The following is a 23,489-nucleotide window of genomic DNA, read 5'->3' on the forward strand; positions in this document are numbered from 1 at the left end:
GAAACATCAACTAAAATCAACTAAAATGTGGGGGTGAGAAAACGTTTTGTTCTTTTGGGATATGATAATTCTAACTTTCATCGAGAGGGAAAATGATTGTCCTCCCAGATTTTTGTTGCAGATCAGCCTTTTACATATGACACTAATATTAAACAGGAGTAGTCAAAACACTCGATGTGTGGCCTCCTTCCAACTAGGAGCTAGGAAATGGTGTCAGCTCCCAAGTTTTACTTAGATGACAGATTTTAGGCCTGCAGTTTACCAAAGCAGCTCAAGAGGAAAAGAAAAATCAGATTTTATCATCAAAAGATTCGGGGCTGTGTTTTCATTCGGATATAGGTTAGTGCCAGCCTGACTGCCCCTCCACAATGGCTTGTCCAAGAACTTGGTCAGCATCCTTGCTTGGGAAAGGCAGTGAGATATACCTCCTTTACTGTTCTTTTGGACTTCTTCTTTTCCTTTGCTCCTGTTTGCCATATGATCACAGAATGCTGATTGAGCTTTTCCATCTTTGGGAGGTCGGATTGGAGTCACATCAAACAACCATGAGTATTGTGGTACTCTTGGATAAGACCTTCGGTTTCAGTAATTCAGTTCATTTCTATCCGTTCTTGTTAAGTGCATACTGGTGCCAAGGGCTAGAGATAAAAAAAAAAAATAAAATTGAGAAAACAACAACAACCCACCTAGCCCCTGCCTTCAAGGATCTTATATTTTTTTTCATGCACTGGGCTTGGGGGAGAGAGAAGGTGGGGATGATGAGTAACACAATTGCTCCCATGTAAAACAGACTCAGGGCCTTTCTCAGGTTTGACCCATAATAGATGATGATTAACAAGTGCATACTTAAGAACTCTGTCTTTGATTTTCACCTGGAGAATGGAGTCCTCTCAGTAGAAGGAGGTGCTTGTCCAAGAGGCATGACCACGATTGGATGGCAGTCTACCAGTCACTTTCTTTTTGCCAAGACTCAACTTCTCTCCCTTATGGTCTGATTGAATAGAATGAAACTCTTTCCTCCTTGACAAGCATGGATGTTGCGTTATGATGAAGTTGCATTTCCAAGGCCTCGGGTGCTTTATAATTTAGTCAGTCTTTTAAGGTAACGCACTAGATACTTGTAAAAGGCACAAGAGTAGAAGAGGGTTTCATAACGTAATATTCTCTGAGAGTCAAACCATAAAATTGTGTCATCCCTTAAAGGTAACCTTCCTGGATTCCCTTTATCCAATTTGATAAAGGTAACTTCTGGTGGGCTCTTAGCCCCCTTTTAACCCCATCCTCCTGAGCTAGCCTTTGGAATGTGATTATTGGAGCTCACAATTCTGCTTCCTTGGACAGGCATTTATTAAGTACTTACTATATGTTGAATGCAGGGAATACAAAGAAAGGCAAAAAACAACTCATGCCCTCCAGGACCTTCCATTCTAATGCCATGGTAAGGAGCACAATTTGTTCATAAAGACACTAGGCCTGGAAACAATAACCTTAATCTACAGCTTTTTTTTTTTTTTTTAATCAGAGTCTCAGGCAAATAACTCCAAGGACAGATATCCAAGTATGGCTCATGCCTCTCCCGGAGACAAAGAGAAATGCCTGCATCTGATTCTGTGCCTTCCTTAAGAAATTTCCACGTACAGCACTTTTTTTTTTTTTGTAAATCTGATGGCATTTTCCCATGTAGCTATGATCGAATTTTAGAGATAAAGTTGGATGAGACAACCTCTAAGGTCCATCCCTGCCGATGATGGGATTTGAGGATTCTAGCTTTTCTTTTCTTTTCTGATTCATCTCCAATTGGCACTGCCTTCAAACACTCTGAGGGTCTTTGCCCCCAACAGGCATTTAATTATCTGAAAACATTTAAATATGCCAGGGAGACTCTTATTTAAAGGAAGCCTACAGCTAATCCTTTTGTAATATGCATAATCCTTCTTTTGTGAATCTCTTTCATATATGCAACTCAACTCAATAACTATGAAGTAAGCATTCTATGATGTGCAACAGGCTAAACTCTAGAACCCTGAAGCAATAGCATCCATTTCTTCTACCATGGTCTTGAACAGACACCTCATTGTTCTAACCATTTTAGGAGAATCGACTTGGGCAAGATTCCTCTAATTTTTCTTTCCTTTGTCATTCGTTCTTTCCTTCCTTCCTTCCTTCCTTCCTTCCTTCCTTCCTTCCTTCCTTCCTTCCTTCCTTCCTTCCTTCCTTCCTTCCTTCCTTCCTTCCTTCCTTCCTTCCTTCCTTCCTTCCTTCCTTCTCCCCTTCCTTCCTTCTCCCATCTAATGTCACCAAATGAAAACCACAGAGGCAGATTTAAGCTGAGGGTCAAGAAAAACATTCTAATTACATCTAACCAAAACAATTGATTGCCTCAGGGGGTAGGTGGGTTCACTTCCCAGTAGGTCTTTACACAGATGCCAGTCACTGTTTATCAGGTTTGGCTAGGTATGGCTTAGAATAGATTGCCCCTGGGAATCTCTTCCAGCTCCGAAGTGCTACAATTGTGACAAGTGCCTGCTCTGTACCTAGCACTGTGTTAGGTCTGTGTTCATCTGCCTCTAATCTGTAAAAATGGATTGCCTCTTAGCTAAGAATCAAAACTTTTAACTAGAAAACTACCTGACTTTTGGATTGTAGGACACCTCAGGCACCAGCACTGACCATGCAAGGATGAGGTTTGCTAAGATGACCTCAAAGGTCCCTTCTACCTCTATATTGATGAGCTATGATCCTATGTTTCCTTCCTAGGCTTCCCTACTACCAGGCCATAACCAGTTCCTTTCCCAACACCTAGAAAACAGCCTTAAGGGTAAAAATGAAGAAAACAGTGAATGCCACTGAAAAGTGGAGAACCAAACACCCTGAGTCAGAGACAGCATAGATATGACATTAGAGCAGGAGGCCATTGGCTGATCTCCTATATATATAAAATTGGCCTGAATTGTTTTGCTCTGTCCAATTTACTGTTTGATTTTATTCTGGAGCTACATCAAGGAGTGTGTGGAGGTATCCACCTGTCCCTAGTCCAGGGAAGTCAGTGTTAGCCGAGATGGTGTCCAGCTTTCCCATTTCCTACTATGCAAAAGAGAGGGTAAGTTGCCAGATGCATATGTAAGTGAACACCCCAATGGAGAGTAACAATGGGACCTCTAGCTGAGATCTGTCAATTTCTAGACTTCTCAGATCTGTGATTCTGTTGTTGTGGGTGGTCCTTCTGCTGCGTAGGTTGCATCCTTTCCTTGGCTTGGTAGAGGAACTTGAGAGTTTCTGTGGTTGAAGAAGTTCATACTTCAGCCTTCCCATTGAGAACCCACTGTGAGCACTTAGCCTCCATATTAAATAAGAGACATTCAGTCTAACTGGATCTGCACGCCGAGTCTTTCCTGCTTGGCAAGACCTCTCAAAGCATGTATTCCACTGGCTTGAAGAATTCCACGACCCTTTTACAATGCTTTAAGGGCCAGCAAGAGTACTTCAGTAGAGGAGAAAAGTTCAGAGCTAGCCTGAAAACACTACCCTATTATGATTCATCCTAAGTGGCTGCCTCAATGGATCCAGCAGACATAACCAGTCCATTGGGTCACTACAGGTATTGGGACCATTTTTTCCCAGACCAAATATCTGGACAAATGCTCTGATAAAAGATATTCTTTCTGAAAAAACCTGGAACTTTTTTAGTTAGAAGGATTCTTTCTTTCCTGGAAATCTGAATTCTCATAGAAAATTCAAGACACCCTAAAATATAGCTATCTCTCAATCAGTGTGCCTCTGTTTCCCCATTACTATCAGGATTGTTAGGTCTGTACAGCAGAGGTTATCACTATGTCACACCTCCAGCTCTATTTTTGGGCCAATGTATTTTGCTCGTTCCTGCCTGACGAATCTTTACATTTTTCAGCATTATGACTTTTAGCTGATGTTAAAAAAGCAAACAAACAAACTACTCCAGTCATTTTTTTTACAAAAATAGACCTAGAGAGTTTGTGGGATTTAGGGATTTTTTGTTACTTCTTTTTTTTTAAAAAAGACAAACTATTCTGACAATTGTTGTGGGGTTTAACATGCCCCTCCCCCACGCCACCACTCCTCCAGGAACTAATCCAAGCATACCCCACTCCAACTCTCTGACCTGCTAACGATAACCTGGAACAATGGTGGATAAGATAACTGTCAGGGAGTATAATCTCCTGTGATAGGGAAGGAAAAACTTATAGCAAAAGGCACCATTGTGGAAAAGTAATCTCCTTGCTTCAGATTGTGCTAAGACAGACCACATTCCTTCCTTTCCCACATTTGTAGGACTCTAAAGATGAGATCTCGAAAGAAGCTTTGCCAAATATAATGCAGCTTCTTCATGAGACAGAGGAATAACCTACCCTGGCCCCCACTCTATCCTAGTGTGCATACAAGTCTTGCTTACAAAAAGATGGAGACCACACTTCTTCAGAGATTCTCACTTGGCCATTTCTTCTTGTATTCCTGGAAGCTACTACACATGGTATTGACTAGAAAGGAATGATTCCACACTGAGGTGCTTTCTAGGCTTGGGCTCCATTTGTTGGGGGTGTGCAATATAGTATCCCCACCCCTGTTTTTTGAGCTCTCATCATCTGTTGGGAAAGAGTTGTTTTCTTTGAGTTAGAACCTTACAGATTTGTTGAAAGGCTCTCTCCGCTAATGTTCAGTCTAGAACCAGAAGCCCATTAATGAGGACTGTTGTGAGGATAAGGGGCTTGGGTGCTGACCATATCTGCCTGGCTTTTGGAGGATGTTTACTTCTTGGGCTTTTCCCTTGTGTCATTCATCAAACTAGGTTCATCCTGATTGGGGGCAGCTAGGTGGTACAGTGGAGTCAAGAGGACCTTAGTTCAAATCTCACCTCAGACACTTGATACTCACTAGTTGCGTGACCTTGGGCAAGTCACTTAACCTCATTTGCCTCATCCTGGGTCATCTCTAGTCATCCTGATGAGTATCTGGTCACTGGATTCAGATGGCTCTGGAGGAGAAGTAAGGCTGGTGACCTACACAGTCCTCCCTCACTCAAAACAAAGTCAAGTGCAAGTCATGTCATCATTTCTCTTATGGCATGGTCTTCTTTAGCAATGAAGGACGAACACACACACACACACACACACACACACACACACATATTTCATCCTGATTACTTAGGAAAGTCTGGTTGTGAGAGGAGCTCAGTGATGGAAGTTCCACATTCCCTCCCTCTCTTCTCCATTGAATGATAGGACATCCAAGATCCTGACAGGAAGATCGATGATTTGACTTTGGCACTGACATCATCCCTAGAGATCTGGACCTTCCTTCTCCTTTCATTTAATGACTTCTGTGGTCATCAAAATAGAATAAGACAATACAGAAGTACATTAGATTGAATGCTTAATCCCTATCCTCAGACCCACAGTCAGAGAGAGGAAAGAGAAAAATAGGTCTTCAAGGACTTTGATTGAATAGTGATCTGCTATACAGGTGCAAGGACTAAACTTTGAGGGCAGATGGTTTATAGTTGGTTGGAATAAATGGGTCATGATTTTTTTTTTCCTCTGTAAGTGGTGGGGAAAACAGAAATGAAAGGCTAAAGCAAATACCAGTTTATTTTTTTTATGTCAAATCCAAAGGGTGTCATGCATATATCACCCTTTCTTCATTCTGCCCAAATAATCTGCCCCCCACCCTACCTCTCTCTTTTTCTCCGTTTACTTCTTTGTCTCTCTCTTTCTGTTTTTCTGTCTCTCTCTCTCTCTCTCTCTCTCTCTCTCTCTCTCTCTCTCTCTCTCTCTATTTATCTATCTATCTCTGTCTCTCTCTGAACACTACTTCTAAGAAAGTCAATCCTTCAAGAAAGAAATTTTACTTTGAAACAGTTTGGTTTTTCAGGCTAGGAAATTAATAATTTCTAGACCTGACCCATTTCTTGTGGCTGCCAAAAAGGAAAAGAAAAGCTATTTAAATTTTGTGTGGAGCCATTTATCTCTTAAAATATGCCAAAGCAATTTGAGGTGGGGGAGGAGATGAAGGCATTTATCTCTGCTTCTTGCTTCTCTCTTTTTATTTCTATCTGTCAGGAAAAGGGTAGGAAACTATTCTTGGGCTATTATTATTGATGCATTGTGCCGTTGTTAGGCCTGACGTCTGCTTTGCCATACGCAGCAGCATGGGTATAATAGCTGCCCTGCATCCCCTCCCCGTCTCCTACACTGGAGATAACTCTTAAGGCTGAACAGCTTCTCTTGCCACAGTGTTTTAATTTCATTTAAGAAACAGTTTGGAGACTGTGGAAGGGCCTGTTTTGTTTCAGCGAGCCCAGGAGGTTGTAAATGTCAGAACACATAGTCTACTTGCCTTTCATTTTTTGGTGGCCAGCAGTGCCTGCCACCTGGAAAATGTAAACTAGAAGTGGGAGAAGAACTTAGCTCTCCATGCTCTTGTGAATCTTGCCAGATACCTCTAGTTCAGGTGTCAAGGGGCAAAAGAAGGTGATAGATAATTTGACTATTAACAATGGAGATATCCCATTTTAACTTGAAAATGAAAATAAAATATTAATTTTCCTTATTTTTTTTCCTCTATTCAACACATACCTAGTATATCAAGCTGATCTAAACTCAATGGAAAATATTACCAAAAAGAAAATGTGCCTTAGAACCAGACTTTGTACCAAAGTAAGCCATACTCCCAGCTCAGGTAAAATGCCCAGACTAAAGAAATCAGGACAAAAACTCACAGTTATGGTGTCATAGCATCATGGATTTGAAGCTGCAAGGAATCTCTGAGGTTCCTCATTTTCCAGATGGGATAAGTCCTGGGGGTGCTCCCAAGGTTGTGGAGAATTTTCTTATTTTTTCTTGATATTGGGAATTTCCAGTGAAGCATGTTGTCTATCTACCCACTTCTTATCTCTTCCTTTGTTTTTGCCGCAGGCCAACCATGCCATTTTCCTATCATCCCTCCCATGGCATCCCATGGATGGCATCTTTGACTCGTGTTTTCTTGGAGATCCCTCATTGGTTAGATGTAACAGCCTTCTCCCTCTGGCCATATGCTTCTCCATTACCCTCCATTTTTAATTCTATGGAAGCAATTTTGTTTTATATTTGGCCACCATTCAAGAGAGAGGCATTTACTTCCAAAAAGCAGATACATGGAGGATGAGATGTAGTCAGAGACAAAGATGGCATCCTTGTTCTTTTGTGTGGTTGCTGTTTGAGGACAAGAACAGAGTGCTGCTTGATAGAGTCTTAAGCTTAACTTTGTGACTTCTGTGCCAAACAGTTGGCCACCAATTAAAGCTGGAAGCAGGGCTGTAGTATCAGAGACTCAGGAGGAGGAGAGATCAGTCATTATGTCTCTGTTCTGGTTAGGGAGGTATTTGGGTTGTTTTCTTTTTCATCTTGTTTTGATTCCATCCTAAGCTACGGTATTACTTTGATCAACATGGGGCTTCTTTCTACTGTTCACAATGGGAATGCGTGCAATTATGGGAGGAAGAGGAAGCCACGTTAAAGAGGCTTGAAACTAACTGAGTCTTTGTCGTGGCACAGAAATTGTGTCGAGTTCCAGGAAATTACTCTTACACTCTGCGCAGCAGGACAGCTCTCCGCCTGGGGCTCATTCCTGGCCTCCACCAGAGGGTTCTTCTTCCTCTCTTGTCACCTTCCACAGAACTGTCACCTCTCCAGCAGCTTTGCGACTGCCTTTCCCACAATAGCTCTGGTGTAGCTGCTGAGCTGGGATACAGCCATTGGATGACTGGGTCCTATTTGCAAGAATGACTTGAATCCGTGATCTTCCGCTGAAGCTTACACATTAGCAAAGTGAGAAGATGATTCCTAAATATATCCTTTATTAGCCTTTCTTTTCAATTGATTGACTGCCTATTCTGAGAACTTCAGTTCCTCATGCATTTCCGCATAGCCAAAGTCCCACCGTTAGTCATTCCAAATATATGGCTGGAAACAGGAGGTGGCTGAGATTTTTTTTTTTCATTATGCCAAATGGAATGAAGACATTTGTCTCAAACATTACCTCTTCAGTGGAGTCAGGGCTTACTAACAGACAGAGTTCCTTATCTGTTTTCCTCCTGAATGGGGAGAAATGCCAGTGTTTTCCAGTTCTGTACTTAAAGGGAATGTATGCTTTCAGCGATCAGTCATGACTAGGTTTCAAAGGAGTAAGAGGAACAGGAGTCAATCGAAGTGTGTTTAAAACGCATCAACAACACTAAATTGTTGCATGTTTGGATCGTCAATATTTCCCTTCCTCTCTTATCTCTCAGGGTAATGTTTGAGAAAAACTGCTGAACAGGCTTGGCTCCTGTTTTTGCAGGTTCAGGGTGCCAAACGTCTATGCCAGATCCTCAGTGGGCTCTCATCTTGTTTCCTGAAAACAGTCGAAGCAGCCCACTCAGCTCGGCTCCCTCGATCATTGGAATTGTTTCCCCAGCCCTGTGGCCAACGAGACAGCAGCAGACAGGCTGCTCCATGCCCTCCCTTGTCGCCCCCAGCAGCAGCTTGGGATTAAAGGCTACAGGGGGCTGTCCTAGTTCTTGGAAAATTATGGGACCGTCCTAAGGTAACTCCTACAACTTTGGACAAATGTTGCAGGGAGAGTATGAAACTAAGTAAAACTAAGTAAGAAATCTTATTTGCCAAAACTTTAGAGCTTCATTTTATCTTTCTTTTCTTCTACCTTAGTAGGATTCTAATATCAGTCAGTTAATGATCACTTATTAATGATGCACCAGGCAGTGAAACTAAGCAGTTTCAGAGGTGGAGGAGGAGTGATTTCCAGACTGCTTTGCTTTCTCTTCCCTCACAAAGATTTTAATAGGCTTGCAACCAGAATTTCCTGCCCCCCTCCTTGCTCTTTCCCCACAAAAGCACCCAGTGAAAGAAGTCTTCTGTGTCACAGGGGTAACCCCACATTCTCTTTCTTTTTAATGTGCCAAGAGCTCCAGCTGCTCAAATCTAGCAAACTCAGGGCTTATTTTGTGCAAGGGAACCATACAGAATCACTAAGTCTTTCACCCAAGAGAATGAGGATTTTTTTGAATTTTCCTCACTTGGGTAACCTAACAAGCCTTCTTGAATTTGGTACTTAGGACAAGGAAGAGGTGCTCTTGGTTTAAAAGACATCCCCCTCCCCAGTGCATATCCATACCATCTTCCTTAGCTTGACCACATTTGATGCGTGACCAGTCAAAGGCTGTCTCTGCAATGTTGGCGAAATGATTGCTTGTGAATTCTTTGGGGGTGAATGTTTCTCCTGCAGCCTTGACTGGGAAGTTAAGGATGGGTCATGCACACAATGGGCCTCTAACATCCTGAACTATGTCCAAAAGTCATCTTGGTTGCTACTAACAAAAAGACTCTTTCCTTCTAACGTAGATAGGTGACTTATGATAGGGTGACCCAAGGGATGGGGAAGAAAAGAGAAAGATGCATTTGTCTAGGCCAATTTAGTAACTGAGTTGAGTGCTATCAAAGGCCCAGCATGGGCAACTTACTGCTGATTGGAGGCAAGCCATCTGTTCTTTTTTATACACAAATCTATCCTTTTATCATTGATTCAGTTGTATCATGTTGATAGAATCACAGAATACCTAGAACAAGAGTTCTTAACCTGGGATCCTTGAATAGATTTCGGAAGGTCTGTGAACTTGGATGGGGAAAAATCACGTTTATTTTCACTAACTTTTAAAATTGAGCATTTCGTTGATTGATGAATTATCAAAGTAAGACATTTCCAGAAGAGGTCTATAGGCTTCAGCAGATTGCAAAGGGAATCTGATTCATTAAAAAAAAAGGTTAAGAACCCCTGTCCTAGAGCAGAGATTTCCATTTTCTTTTCGCTTTCAGCTAATGACGTGTGTATTTCATCAAAGTTTCTGACATATCCACAATAGTGCACATGGTTACCTCTGACAACAGGAGAATAAAACTGTTCTAAGCATGTGTTTTCAGTATTCTTTAATTTTGCATTATTCAGTTGTGTCAAAATGTATTTCCTGTCTACCCTCTTTTTTCAGTTATCTGTATCAGTTATGTTTTTTCTCAAATGTTCTGTAAGAAGAGACTATGCAAATATCAGATGCCTTTTTTTCTGCAGGAGAATAGAAATTGCTTGATTACATTTAGAAATCCAATAAACTCATTAGTAAATCTTAATTCTTGTTGTGAACATTTCTTCTCAAGTTGAGTGGTCTCCATTTCCAGCTCTCATCCTATCTTCATTAGGAAGAATTCTTTGGGTCCTCTGTTATTCTGAGGTACATCTAAGGAAGGGGGCATTGCTAAGTGCCCCCAGGCCCCAGCCTCTCCCAAGGTAAGAACACAGGGCTATCTTATGGGGAATGGAACCAATGCTGTATGACCCTCTCTATGCCTATAAATAAGAATATACTTTCATGTTTCCCTTTCCCCTTTCTAGCATATGTTCCCATGCAAAAATATATTTCCAAACCTAGAGACTAGCAACTGCCTTTTTCACGGACCTCCCTAATGAGAGAACATAGATCAAGGGAGCTGGAGGCAAGGAGGCTTGAGTTTGAATCCTGTCGCTGACACTGGCTGTATGACTCTGGGCATGTCATTTTACTTTTCTGTGCCTTAGTTTCCTCATCTTTAAAAATGAGGGCATTGCATTTGATGGTCTCTAACATCCCTTTACCTTCTAAATCTCTGATCCTATGATCCCTCTACTTTTGTCCATACTTGCTACCTCCATCTACATCCTGTGGAATCCCCTGTATTTTGGTAATGCTCTAGGACCTAGGTTCTGCATGGTCAACCTTTTTACTGGTAAAGTTAAAAAACCTGGAATGGTCAATATCAGGTTCCCATTTTTAGTCTCTGTTTGGTTGGTGCTATTTCAGTGGCCACTGGGATGGGCTGCCCTTGTGAAAGAAAACAAAACCTCCACTCAAATACTACTTCTTCCATTTATTTAATACCTGTGTGACCTTGAACAAGTATTACGTAGGTGGATGTCACATTCTTCATGCATAAAATGTTAATCTTGGACTACTTGACCTTTAGTACCCTCAGTTCAAGATCTATGATTCTGTGAAAAATTTTGGGAGGCCATGAAGGAGCAGGGGAGAAATCTAGACCCAGAACAGTGGTGCCAAAAGGCTTGTCTTCTCAGACTATTTGAAAATGGGTGGTAGAAGGCAAAATATAACCATGGAGCACCCATACAATCTGCCTACTGCTTTTTGCTGCTGGGGAAGGAAGCAAGAATGAATTCCAGAGGCTCTGACTCTCCTTAGCTGTGTGATTTTAAACAAGTCCCTTCACCTCTTCGCATTTTATAAAATGAGAGAGTTGGACTAGGGTGCTCTCCAAAGTCACTCCTAGCTCTGATGTTCAATGACTGTACAATGAATGAGAAGGTGCTGCTTTTGTTGCGAAGCCATTGGGAAATATCGTCAATATTTTCAATAGAAAATAACTTTTAGACATTGTTGTATTGTATTCATTGGCACCAACTTCTGGGTCATATGACCAATAAGATGGAGGACTAGACATCTGCTTTCATCTTCACAACCTCTCAAACCTCTTCACCACAGAAATTATGTGCGAAAAATAAAGCAACTCCAGTTGTTTCTATGTTCTAGGATACCTATAACCCAAAAGAAGGTTAAATAAGCCTAGCTGTACTGATGCCTACCTTGAATTCAGGCACCCTCTTCCCCAGCACCCACTATGCTACTGATGGTGAGGTTGTACTAACCAACCTGATTCATGGGCTTTCAATAATACCTGATCCCACATCCTGGTCCCCTCCCCCACCTTCTTTCCAGTGTCATGGAAATCTTGGCTCTGGAACATTGAAGTTTGCTGTGGCCTTGGTGGCCCACCCTGAGGAAATGCTCAGCAGTTTAAAAGGTCTGTGTAGGAAAAGAACAAAGAGAATGGGTCAGAGAACATGCCTGGAGTTGAAATAGAGCTCAAACCACACACCAAACCCCACCATCCTCCTCCTAGAGCCTTTGAGATTCAAATTTCCAAAGACAAAATGGTATCAATGTGGCAGAACTCTGAACTACCAAACCAGAGTTCTCACGGACAGAGGGGATGGAACAGGACACTGGGTCTGGGGGAAGGAGGCACTCTACTAAGGTTGGGAGAAAGAGCCCAGCATTCAGATAGGCTCTTCCAAACAGCCACTTGGCATAGCTGCCTGGGCTGGTGAACCATGAATTGCTTAGTGGATTCTGAGACACTTTGTGATTCAGCCTCAAGGGAAACACTGAAAAAGGTGGGAGTCAGAAAGGAAGCAATAGAAGGAAATGGAGGCATGGGGGTGGGGATTGTAATTACCAAAGATCTCAGGAAGGAGAAAACTCAAAACTTCAACATAGGAAGCTAAATCAACAAAGAAAATATTACCAAGATATTAACACAAATCAGACAAAACAGAATAACACATTCAAAGCATATTCTTCATTCACCACAAAACACAAAAGGGAATGCAATGATGTGTTCCAAAGAGTGATGGATCTGAGGATGCAACCCAGGATAATCTACCCTGCAAATATGAGTTTAACTGTAAAAGGGGAAAAAAGATGGATATTCAGTAATAAAGAGTCATTTGAAACAACATTAGAAAGAAAGCTTGAATATTTACTTGTCAAACACCAGAGACAGTAGAAATAAAGGTAAGCTAGACTCATGCAGCACCCGGGACAGCAACATCAACAGAATGACAGTGGAGAGACCAGGATAAGCCTTCTTTGTAAAGAAACACTAGGAGATGGAGTGAGGGTGAAAGTCAGGCCAAGGTAAGGGTGGAGAGGTGCCCCTAGGACTTCATGGACAAAACCTTGAGACACCTTGGTACAAGTGAATTAATGTGTTTATTGAGTTTTTGTTCATTTGTCTATGAGACTAGATTATAAAATTAGAGCATGTATAAAAATAGGGAGGGAAGGAAAGGGAATAGAGGGGAGTATGTGATGTGCCCAGGCTAAACCAGGACTAATAGTTAGCCCTCACCCTCATGGGTGAGCTTTGTGGTCTCAGTAAGAGAAAAGCCTATAGGGATGTGGATGAGGAGCAATGGTTTAAAGTGGGTAGAGAAGACTCTTGTTTGGGTGATGGCACAGGGTTCTGGCATATTTGATGTCTGACCAAGCTCTAAGTGCTCCACAGTGACAGCTTTGGTTACCTTCATGACCATTGAAACAAATTGTGCTTATTTGCCCATTCCACTAGGGGAAGTCTTCACATGCTTGGTGTAGACAGCCTCTAACACACTGACAGGTTTGAGATCTATCTGTTACCCACAGGCATCTCTCAAATGATCTTCCCAGGATGTGGCCTCTTGGAACCACACATGAGAGTTGGGTGACAGACCCGAATAGTGGATGAGATGAGTTAAAGAGGCCAGTCAGTGTCTGCCCTTTATAAAGGAAAGTGATGTGAGAAATTTGGCATTCCACCCTCCAACCCACTAATCAAAGGAGAAAAGAAGTTAAGAAAGGTGGCGTTAGTCAAGGCTTGAGTTACTAGTAGTCTGATGAAATGAGTTGATGAGCTCAACCTCAGAGAATCCAATTCTATGGGATTGAAACCAGGCAGAGCAGCAGTTGCAGAGTGAAGTGATCCAGGACTAAATAAAACAGAGGAAAGAAAAAGGGAATCTACTTGACTGAGAGCAACAAAAAAAGACTGGAAAAAGCACCCAAGGAGACTAACAGATGTAAATTTCCTGGTGAATTCCGATTGTCTTGAGGCCTTCTTTCTTAGGATAAACATATGGGGTGACTTGAGTTCCTGGTCAGTAGAGAATGGAAAGAGAGGATTAGGTTACAAATGGAGTATAGGAAGTGCCATAGGGAGACTGCCAATCATCCAAAAGACTGAGACCTAGCTCTCCCCACATCATAGCCTACACACTTCTTTTAATAAAAATTCTTTCTAGACCCTTCAGGATCATAGAGGAGGACATCTGTTAACATAACTACCAACGTTAAAACAGCTTCAGGAAGGCAACTTGTCAGCCTCTCTGGGGTAAGCAACCCTGTGTGTTGCCTACATGAATGGGAAAACAAACAAACAAACATGACTGATTTTAGTTTCAAAAATCTTGATTGTCTGGAATGATGGGCTGAATCTAACGAGATGATATTCATCGAAGATAAATGTAAAAACCTAACATCGGGTTTAAGTAATCAACCACATAAGAACGTGACTGGGGCGATGTGGTTGCTACAGTTACCCTGCTCAGAACATACCTGGTGTCTTACATTTGGTTCAGAGAGCCATTTGTTAGGGAAAGCTTTAACAAGCCAGTTCAAGTCCAGAGGAGGGTGAGTGGAAAAGTGAGGGGAGAGACCATAAAAGGACTGAATGAAGAAGCAGGGGCCTTTCACCCAAAGAAAAGAAAGTCTGAGTTCAGGGGACACAAAACCCATTTCAAGTACTTGAAAGGCTATTTGCAAGAGGAAGCTAGCAGGCACGATGGATGAAGCACTAGGCCTGGACTCAGGAAGACATGAGTTCAAATTTAGCCTCAGACACTTGCCACATCTGTAGCCCTGGGGGTGTCATTTAAACTGTCTGCCTCAGTTTTCTTGACTCTAAAATGGAAGGTAATAATAGTACCTCCATCCCATAGTTGTGAGGACCAAATGAGATCATATTTCTAAAGTGCTTAATACAATGCTTGGTGTATGGTTGTTGTTTGTCCTTCATTTTCAAAGAGAAACAATGACATCACGGGGTGGTTTGACTCATGTCTAAATTAGATTTAAGAGAACCTGAGGAGGCAGAATTGCACAAAGTCATCAGCCTCATTCTCTCTTCCAGGGTCATCAAAGTCTAGTAGCAAGACAAGTCAAGATAATTGGCAATGGCCCAGGGTGCGGGTCTAAGCTCTCCACAGTGCCTGCTTCAGCCATCTTCTTCATGACCATTAGAACAAATTGTTCTCATCCCTCCATTCCACCACAGGAAATCTTCACATATTTGGGATACTCCCTCCCTCTCCCCGCTCAACTCACCAGATGTTATCCTGAATCTGGTTTGGCCTGCCTGCAAAGATGGTTCACTAAAATGTGGCCAGGACACAGCTTCTTGGAGCCACAGGAGAGAGTTGAGGGCCAGTTGCATACTAAACATGGTAAGCAGCCTTCTCAACAGGGGTGCAGGTCCTCCTTGCATACATATAGACCCCTTGACATATGATAGGTATTTAATAAATATGTGGTCCTCTTTTTCTATGTAGAAGAAGGTTTGGACCTTTTTTTTTACTTGGCCCCAGAGGGTAGAATTGGGAACAATAGATAGAAGGCACAGAGAGTCAGATTTAGACTTGACTGAAGGAAAATTTTCTCACTGTTAGAGCTGGCCCAAGTACAATGGACTATCTTGGAAGGTGGTGAGCTCCCCATTCCTGAAGGATGAAGATCATCCAGTGGCTGGATGACCCAAGTTGGAGATGATAGAATCTAAGAGTAGTGTGGAATCTTGGAGACCATCAAGTTCAGTGCACACCTATCTAAACTTTCCTCTCCACAAGTTCCAACAAATCAATGCTTCCTAAATTATTCCTGTTCAGATATGACTTGTATTAAGTCATCTCTTAAGGTCTCTTTTTGACTCCCTGTTTCTGAGGATCCAATCAGGGAAATAATAGGATTCCATTTTAAAAATCTCCCATCTGCCCCATCATTATTTCATCTTGATCCCTTGCCTTTCATTCTCTTTGATGAATATTCACACAGACTCTATTACAGCCCTTTTCCACCCCCAGGAGGGACCCCTTATTTATGAACCCATTTATGCTTCTTTTATCTACACATTAGAAACAAGAGAAATTGTTTTGAGCACTAGCTCCAATCTATCCCCTATGTTTTACAGATGAGGACAATGAGGCCGAGAGATATCCAATGGTTTGTCAAAGGTTACACAGTAAATAGGGAAAGAGCGAAGATTCAAAACCCAAGCTCCCTGAACCCAAGCCAATGTTCCTTCCATCTTAAAACAATATTTTTCATATTCTTTCATTATTTTTTTTCCCATCCATATCAATTATTTCTCCCTTAAGACCTGGTCTAGTGTTTCCACATCAAGGATGCCTAGCTCAGGACATCAAGACCCTGTTCCTATCACATGACATGCTGACTGCTCTCCCATTTTCAACCTCTCCTTGCTCCATTCCTTCTTATCCATGATGGATTGATTAATCTTCCCTTGACATAGGCCTGGTCATGTCATCTCCTCATTCAAAGACTAGGTGAGACTCACTACCAAAGACTCACTACCACCAGAGTAATTTGCACAGCTGGGCACTCAAAGCAGTCTACAATCTCTCCCCAACTTCACTTCTAAATTTACTCTCCTATAACTCATTAGAATCAAAGGATATTAACAAATAGTTCTCAAGGGAAGAATTGCAAATTAGTTACAACCACATGAAAACATTCTCCAAATCACTAATAATAAGGGAAATGTAAATCAAAACAATCCTGAGGTTTTACCTCACACCCTGCAAATTGGTAAAAGGGACAAAAATGGTGACAGTTGATGTTGAAGGGAGTGTGGGAAGAAAGACACACTAATATATTTTTGGTGGAGCTGTGAAGTAGAGCAACCATTTTGGGAAGCAATTTGAAATTATGCAAATGAACTGACTAAAATACCCATACTGTTTGAACTAGAGACTCCATTACTAGGCTTATAACACAGGAAGCCATCAGGAAGAAAAAAGTCCCCATTTACTCCAAAATATTTATAGCAACACTTTTTGTGATATCTAAGAACTAGAAACAAAAAATATGCCCAATTATTGGGGAATGGCAGAGCATAGTTTGATGCATCAATCTAATAGCATGTTACAGTGATGTAAGAAGTGCGTGCAATGACTGCAGTGAAGCATGGAAAGATATCTGTGAACTGATGTGGCGTGAAGGAAGGAGAGCCAAGAAAGAAAGAGAAAAAGAATGAACAATGATGTAAGTACAACAAAACTGTTGTACAATTTTGATGTACAAGAAAAAATCGAAAGTAAATGTCTCTAACCAAGTAGGATGAGAATGAAGAGATATAAGAAGACACCTTCCACCTTCCCCTTTGTGGAGGCAAGAAGTCCATAAGTGTTCCACATTACACATGTTTCTAACTTCTTAAATTTATCAATTTGTTGTACTGACATTTTTCCTCTCTAAAAACTAATATTTGTTCCGTAGGATGGCTTATGGGGAGCAAGAAGGGTACATGTTATAGTGATAAGAGGTACAGAAAACATCGATAAAACTTATTTAAAATAATTTTTCAGCAGAACTTCTATATTCCTGAAAAATTAGAAAGTGGTTATAGCATTTTACAAATCATTTAGGTAAGCACACATTTATTTAAAAATCCACTACGGTCCAGGTGTGATCCTAAGATTTAAAAATAAAAGTGAAAAAGTCCATTCCTTTAAGGACCATAAGTTCCTTTGAGGGAAAATAACATCTACATCTATGAGCACATGCAAATAAGCTAATAATGTGATGAAAAGGAAGGTACTAGTAACTGTCAAAGTCATGAAATCTCATGAAGAAGACAGCAGGATAGCTGAGCTGTGAAGGAAGCGATATGTTTTGAGAGATGCAATTGAGGAGAGACGGCATACTAGGCGTAGGGAAGGGTCAGTCCAAAGGAATATAGGCAGGAGATGAAGTAGAACATATAAGGAACAGTAGGATGACCCGTTTGACTGGGTACACACTGTATATTTCTGTCCTACCTATGTACCTATTTTCCCAAAGAGTGAGGGCTGGAGATAAATAAATAAATGAATGGGTAGATAAATAAATATATACGTATGTACATAAACTAATTAATTGATGAGTGTGTGTATACATGTGTATATGTAGACACTTTTATATATGCTTGGTATGTATCCATAACATATACGTGTGTGTTTATACATGTCATATTCAATTATAGTATGTGGATATTAAATACCTTTGGATCGGGTGATGTTGGAGGAGCATAGCACTACAAAATATCCCTTAATGCCAGACCAAGCAAACCACCCAAAACTTTCTCACAGGAGAAACAATGAGGAAGCGTAACTGTGAATCGGAAGCAAGGGAAGCTGAAGACCATGTTCTTAGTTGAATGTCCATTTGGATGAACACTAAGAACCAACAAGAAGCACAATCAGGACGTATTCTTACTGACCTAGTTTTAAAGAACACTGTAGATAAAAACAAAAATAAACACCAATCCTTGGCATGTCAGGATTTCATTAAGCACCTTCCTTCTTTGTAGATCTATGCTTAGGGAAATGGAGACAAAAAGGTTGGATGGCCATATCACATAACTGGTGGACAATTGTCTCATCATGAATAAAGACAGATGTGCTAGTGTAGAGTGTGGCTTTTTCTGCCCCTAGGATTCAGATCAATCAGTCATCTTTTTCCAAACTAACACAGTGCGAACAGGGCCTCTTTCCTATTCTCAGGCTCTTAAGAGTTCTCTCAAACATCTCCCATTCACAGAGATCACAGCCCTCTACGCCTTTCATTTCAAAACCTGTGCATGGGATACGTCCTGACTGGGTTTTCCTTTGGTTCCCAGTGTTCATCCAATTGGCAATCGGCAGGTTTGAACGTGTGATGTGAAGCCAATCCAAGCTATTTTCCACACTGTTTTCCAAGGTGACTAAGTCTCGCTAATATTACTTCCTGTGTTGCACTTTTCTTTTAACCTTAGCAGAATGGAAGCATTCCAGTTCGTTGTTGTACTTTGCTGTCTAGGCAGAAAAACTTCCTGCAAATCATGACCTCATGAAGGAGAGGGGAAGAAAGGCTTTTGGGAGTTCTGTTGGTTCAGTTGTGTCTTTTTCTTCTTGGGATTTTGTTGCTCAACATTGTTTTTCAAGAAAAAAGGTGACCATGAGATGGACGAATAAGAAGCTCAGCTTCGAGTTCAATAATCTGAGCATAACCTGGACCTGATTCCTTCCCACAGCACTGAGTGGACTTTTAGTCACAAAGCCTTGTATTCCTCTCAAAGTTAAGAAAGGAGTTGCTGAGCCTCTGTGTCACTGTAGTACCATTCATGTTATACACAAGGATTCCTGACTTGAAAGGGAGACAAATGTTTGTGGAAGACAAAAGGATCATAGAGCTAGCTGCCCACAGTTAGGAAGGACTTCCACATATACATCTCAGGCCATAAAGGGACATCAAGATGTTCCCCTGATACTGATAACTGGGGAAGTCAGAGATGACAAGAAGTCAGTCCCTGGTGTTTGAGATCAATGTGGGGAGATACAAGAGAGTAATGGCCTCAGAGAGGGTGATGAGTGAACAAGAGTACATGATTCTGAATCATGGCATTTATTATCAGGGTAGGTGTTGTGAGTAGGAGTAGAAGTCAGTTGTGGATTCCTGGGTAATTTGTGGGTATGTGTTGGGCCCTGGGCATAGATCTCTAGAAATCCCATGCTTCCCTGCCACTATGGGTTGATTTTCTCTTAGAGAGAGGGAGTGTGCTTAAGAAACTGCCCATTCTAACTCATTCTCAGAGTTTGGAGGTCACAACGTGTTTGGGAAATCCACATTGCTATGGCTTTGGTAACTAACTACTATCTTTCGTTGGGCAGCATTCCAATGGGAAAGCTGCCACTTGAGTACTGAGGCATGCTTTTCTAATGGAGAGGACTTAGTTCCTAGGAAGCCAACTCTCTCTTGTCACTAGTTCTTAACCAGTTTCTAGGATGGACAACCTCCCCTTACATTCCAACCAGGGTACTCTTTGTTGTGTGGGATGCGTTGAGTTGGGTCGAGAGCCATTTGTGGAATCATAGGGTTTCTGGGGAGGTTCCAATCAGAAGATCCAATCAGAAGATCAAGTGACCTATCTGATCATTCAGATCCCTGGGAAATACAGAGAGAGAAACAACCCACAGGAGGCATGATTGCCTTTTCTTTCAAACTAAGGATAGTGGCCACCCTCACTATGCCATTAAGTATAAAGGCTCTGCTAAATCATCACATCCAGCTACTAATTAAGGGCTAATGTTCATGGCAGAGGAGTCTACTAGGCAATGAACGGCTTTTGCAAGTGATTAAACACTCAAGCTGAAGCATTTTGATTACCACCAGGGTCATTCCCTTGCCAGTGTTCCCCAACAAAATGAGCAGGCCTCCTATTATAAAGCTTGACAAAAGGAAATTCAGTCACCTAGAGCTTGGAAGATGAGAGGTGGCAAAATAGCTCCCACCAGCCAGCATGGCTCATTTCCTCATCATCCAAATGCACTTTCTCAATCTGCCCTGGATTGTGTCCTTGTCTAGTCTCCTCTTATAGACTGCCACCTCCTTCCAAATCTCTTTTTCTGAATTCTTCTAGATGTTATTAGTCCTTCCCCTCAGATTCACTTCTATCTGTGTACATGTTGTATCCTCCCAGTAACATAGAAGCTTCCTGAGGGCAGAGCCAGTTTCTTGTGGTTGTCTCATTGGCTAGGAAACTAGTAGGATGCAGGAGCAATGGCTTATGGCAAAATCTCAGAGAAAGTTCAGGCAAATAATGCTGGTCCTTTGGAATCACGGTTCATAAACATATTGACCTCTTCTGTTCTGTCACTTCCGGGTGGAGAATGAGACAGACATTTCTGGACATGGTTAGTGTGGGGATTTGTTTTCCTGACTGTATGTATTTATTACAGGGCATCTTTTTTTTCTTTCAATTTTTCACCTTTTGAGTAGAGAAAAATGGGAGGGTGTCGGTGAGAAGGAATAAATAAGTACTTCTTAATTTTAAAAAAAAATCAACTTTTTTTTAGACACTGAAAGTTTCACACTCTTCCATTTTTTAACAGTTCTGTCATATCAGTATAAAAATTTACTTTGATGAACTCAAGCAGATTTTCCTTATTCTTCTGTCCAGCTTATCCTTATCTATCCTAATGCATTTTTTAAAATTTTATTGCGACTGCTCAATTTTTACCCAAACAAAGGCTATAATTGGTCTTTATGAAAGCTCCTGACTTATTTTTGTTATTGTTGTGCACTGGGGCATTAGGATGGAGTGAGGGAAGATTACATCATCATATTGAGACATCCCAAACTAGCTTCTCTGCTGTCTCTGTGTTTTGGAATCCGTGAGTTTACTCACAGTTTCACCTAGTTTCTCATACCACTCTGACTTTGGAGGCCACGGAACCCAACAAAGCAGGAGAGTGACATTTGCAATGTTCCTTCCAAGTAATCATCCAGTGCTGCTTGAAGACCCGTATTAGAGGGAGCCCACCATATCTGTGGCTGTGGGATGGTGCTGATTTGGGGAAGTTCAAAAAAGGCTAAATTGATCTCTTTACAGCTCCCACTAGCCCAGCGTTCACATGAAGCTAGTTCCTCTTTTAAGGCCAGACCTATAAACACAGCTGGGATGCCTCTTCACAAACATGGCCTTCTATAAATGCCTATTGTTCCCCCGAATGCATCTCTTTTATTTTTGTCTCTATCTCCAGCACCTAACATGATAGTCTACATTTACTGGGCACTTAATGAATATATATTGATTTACTTATTCTGATGCTTGGTACCCATATAAGCTTGGGAAAGGCAATTAAATTCTCTTGGTTCTCATTTTTCTCCTCTGTAACTGAAAGGGTTAGGTTTAATGGCCTGTGAGCAACGGGCCATGTAATGCTCCAGGTGATACATCCACAATACTTTCAAGTGATCCTCCTAGGTGATAAACCTCAGGTTTCTTCAACACTGCTTTCCCGATTCTTTCAATGTAGTCTAATGATTTTGTCCACTATCCCTATTTGGGACAAACAATCTCATTCTTTTGGTTATATGATATACAAAAAAGTGTTTATAGTAGCTGTTTTTGTGGTGGAAACTAATGGTGTGTCCATTAACTGAGGAATGGTTGAACAAAGTATGGTAGATGAATGTCATGGAATAATTTTGTGCTATGAGAAATGACTCCATGGATGGTTTCAGGGAAATCTGAAAAGACTTGTGTGAACTGATGCAGAGCGCGGGCAGAGACAAGAGAACATTTTATGCCATGACGGAAACAATGTCAAAACAAACTGCTTTGAAAGACTTCAGAATTCTGATTAAAGATACGACCAAGCCCAATTGCAGAGGGCTTGTTGTGAAGCAAAATCTTATTGACAGAAGGGAAAGGAATCAAGGTGCAGAATGAGGTGTGTATCTGGAGCCTATGGAAATCACTTTGCTTAGTTCTGCATGTCAGTCACCCAGTCTTCATATTTCTTTTTCTAATGGGGAATGGGAAGGTGGGAGGGAAAGAAACTAAGTGCTTGGTATTTGGAAATTAAATTAAATTTTAAAATAAAGAGAAGAAAATGATCTAGTAGAGGAAATAGGTTTAATCTGCTTAGTAACTATGTTCGACAAGACAAGGCCCAGACGGTTCAAAAAAAGTAGTCAGAGCAGGGCACAGAGATTACTGTCAACCTACTCAATTGACAATTATTTTTGTGCTCTTGTGAAAAACAGAAAAAGTTGGCTTTGGATCTGAATGAGAAATAAATGTTGCTTGAATGTGTATATACATACATACACACACACACACACACACACACACACATATATATATGTATATAAAACAAATGTCTTTGCTAGAACCTGAATAATTTGGGGATAAAATGTATAACAAGATGGTCAGGTGACAGTAAGTTCCACTAGTTTGCATGTAAATATATTAGTGCCTAAACACGTGTCTATGCCATCAGTAATGATACCTTTGGTAGAGTACCACCTCTGGGAGTGAGAGCCGGTGTTTCTGTGTGGGAATTCTGCTCCACCTGGAGCAAGCCCCTTCTAAGAGACCTCCATTGTAACTTACAGCAGAAACGTGGCCTTCTCATGGATTTCCTTCTCAAACTTTCCAGATGTTTTAAGTAGGAAGACAAAGATGTTACATGTGATTTACAAAGACTGGGATGTGGGATCACTATCCATCACAACTTCAATTATTAGAACTCATCATCCCCAAGCAAGGTTTGAATAATTTATGTGCCTACTTCCTGTAGAAATCATTCATTCATTCATGACTTCATTTTCTCATTCATTTGTTCACCTTTGTTTATTCACTGATTGATTCCCTCAACACACACATATATAGTAATATATAATGCAAATCTAGCATTTTGTATGTTTATATTATATTTGCGTGTGTGCATGTTACATGTATGATGTGCATTTTGTAAATTTGTATGCAAATTATGTATGTATATGCATATTATATACATATTTGTCTAATGCTTACCATATTCAAGGTATTGTGCTTGGTGCTGGGTTAGACCTGGTAAGATAAAGCACAATCCTTACCCATGTGGTGCTTATAGTCCACCATGGATATGAGATAAAAAAGTACATTTACCTGTAACAGGAAAGAGAACGTGACAGAGTGGAGAGAGGAAATTTGCAATCAGGAGGTTCAGAATTGAAATTCTGTCTCTGACGGGTGTTG

Source organism: Notamacropus eugenii, chromosome 6 (assembly GCF_028372415.1).
Source record: "Notamacropus eugenii isolate mMacEug1 chromosome 6, mMacEug1.pri_v2, whole genome shotgun sequence".
NCBI classification, from domain to species: Eukaryota; Metazoa; Chordata; class Mammalia; order Diprotodontia; family Macropodidae; genus Notamacropus; species Notamacropus eugenii.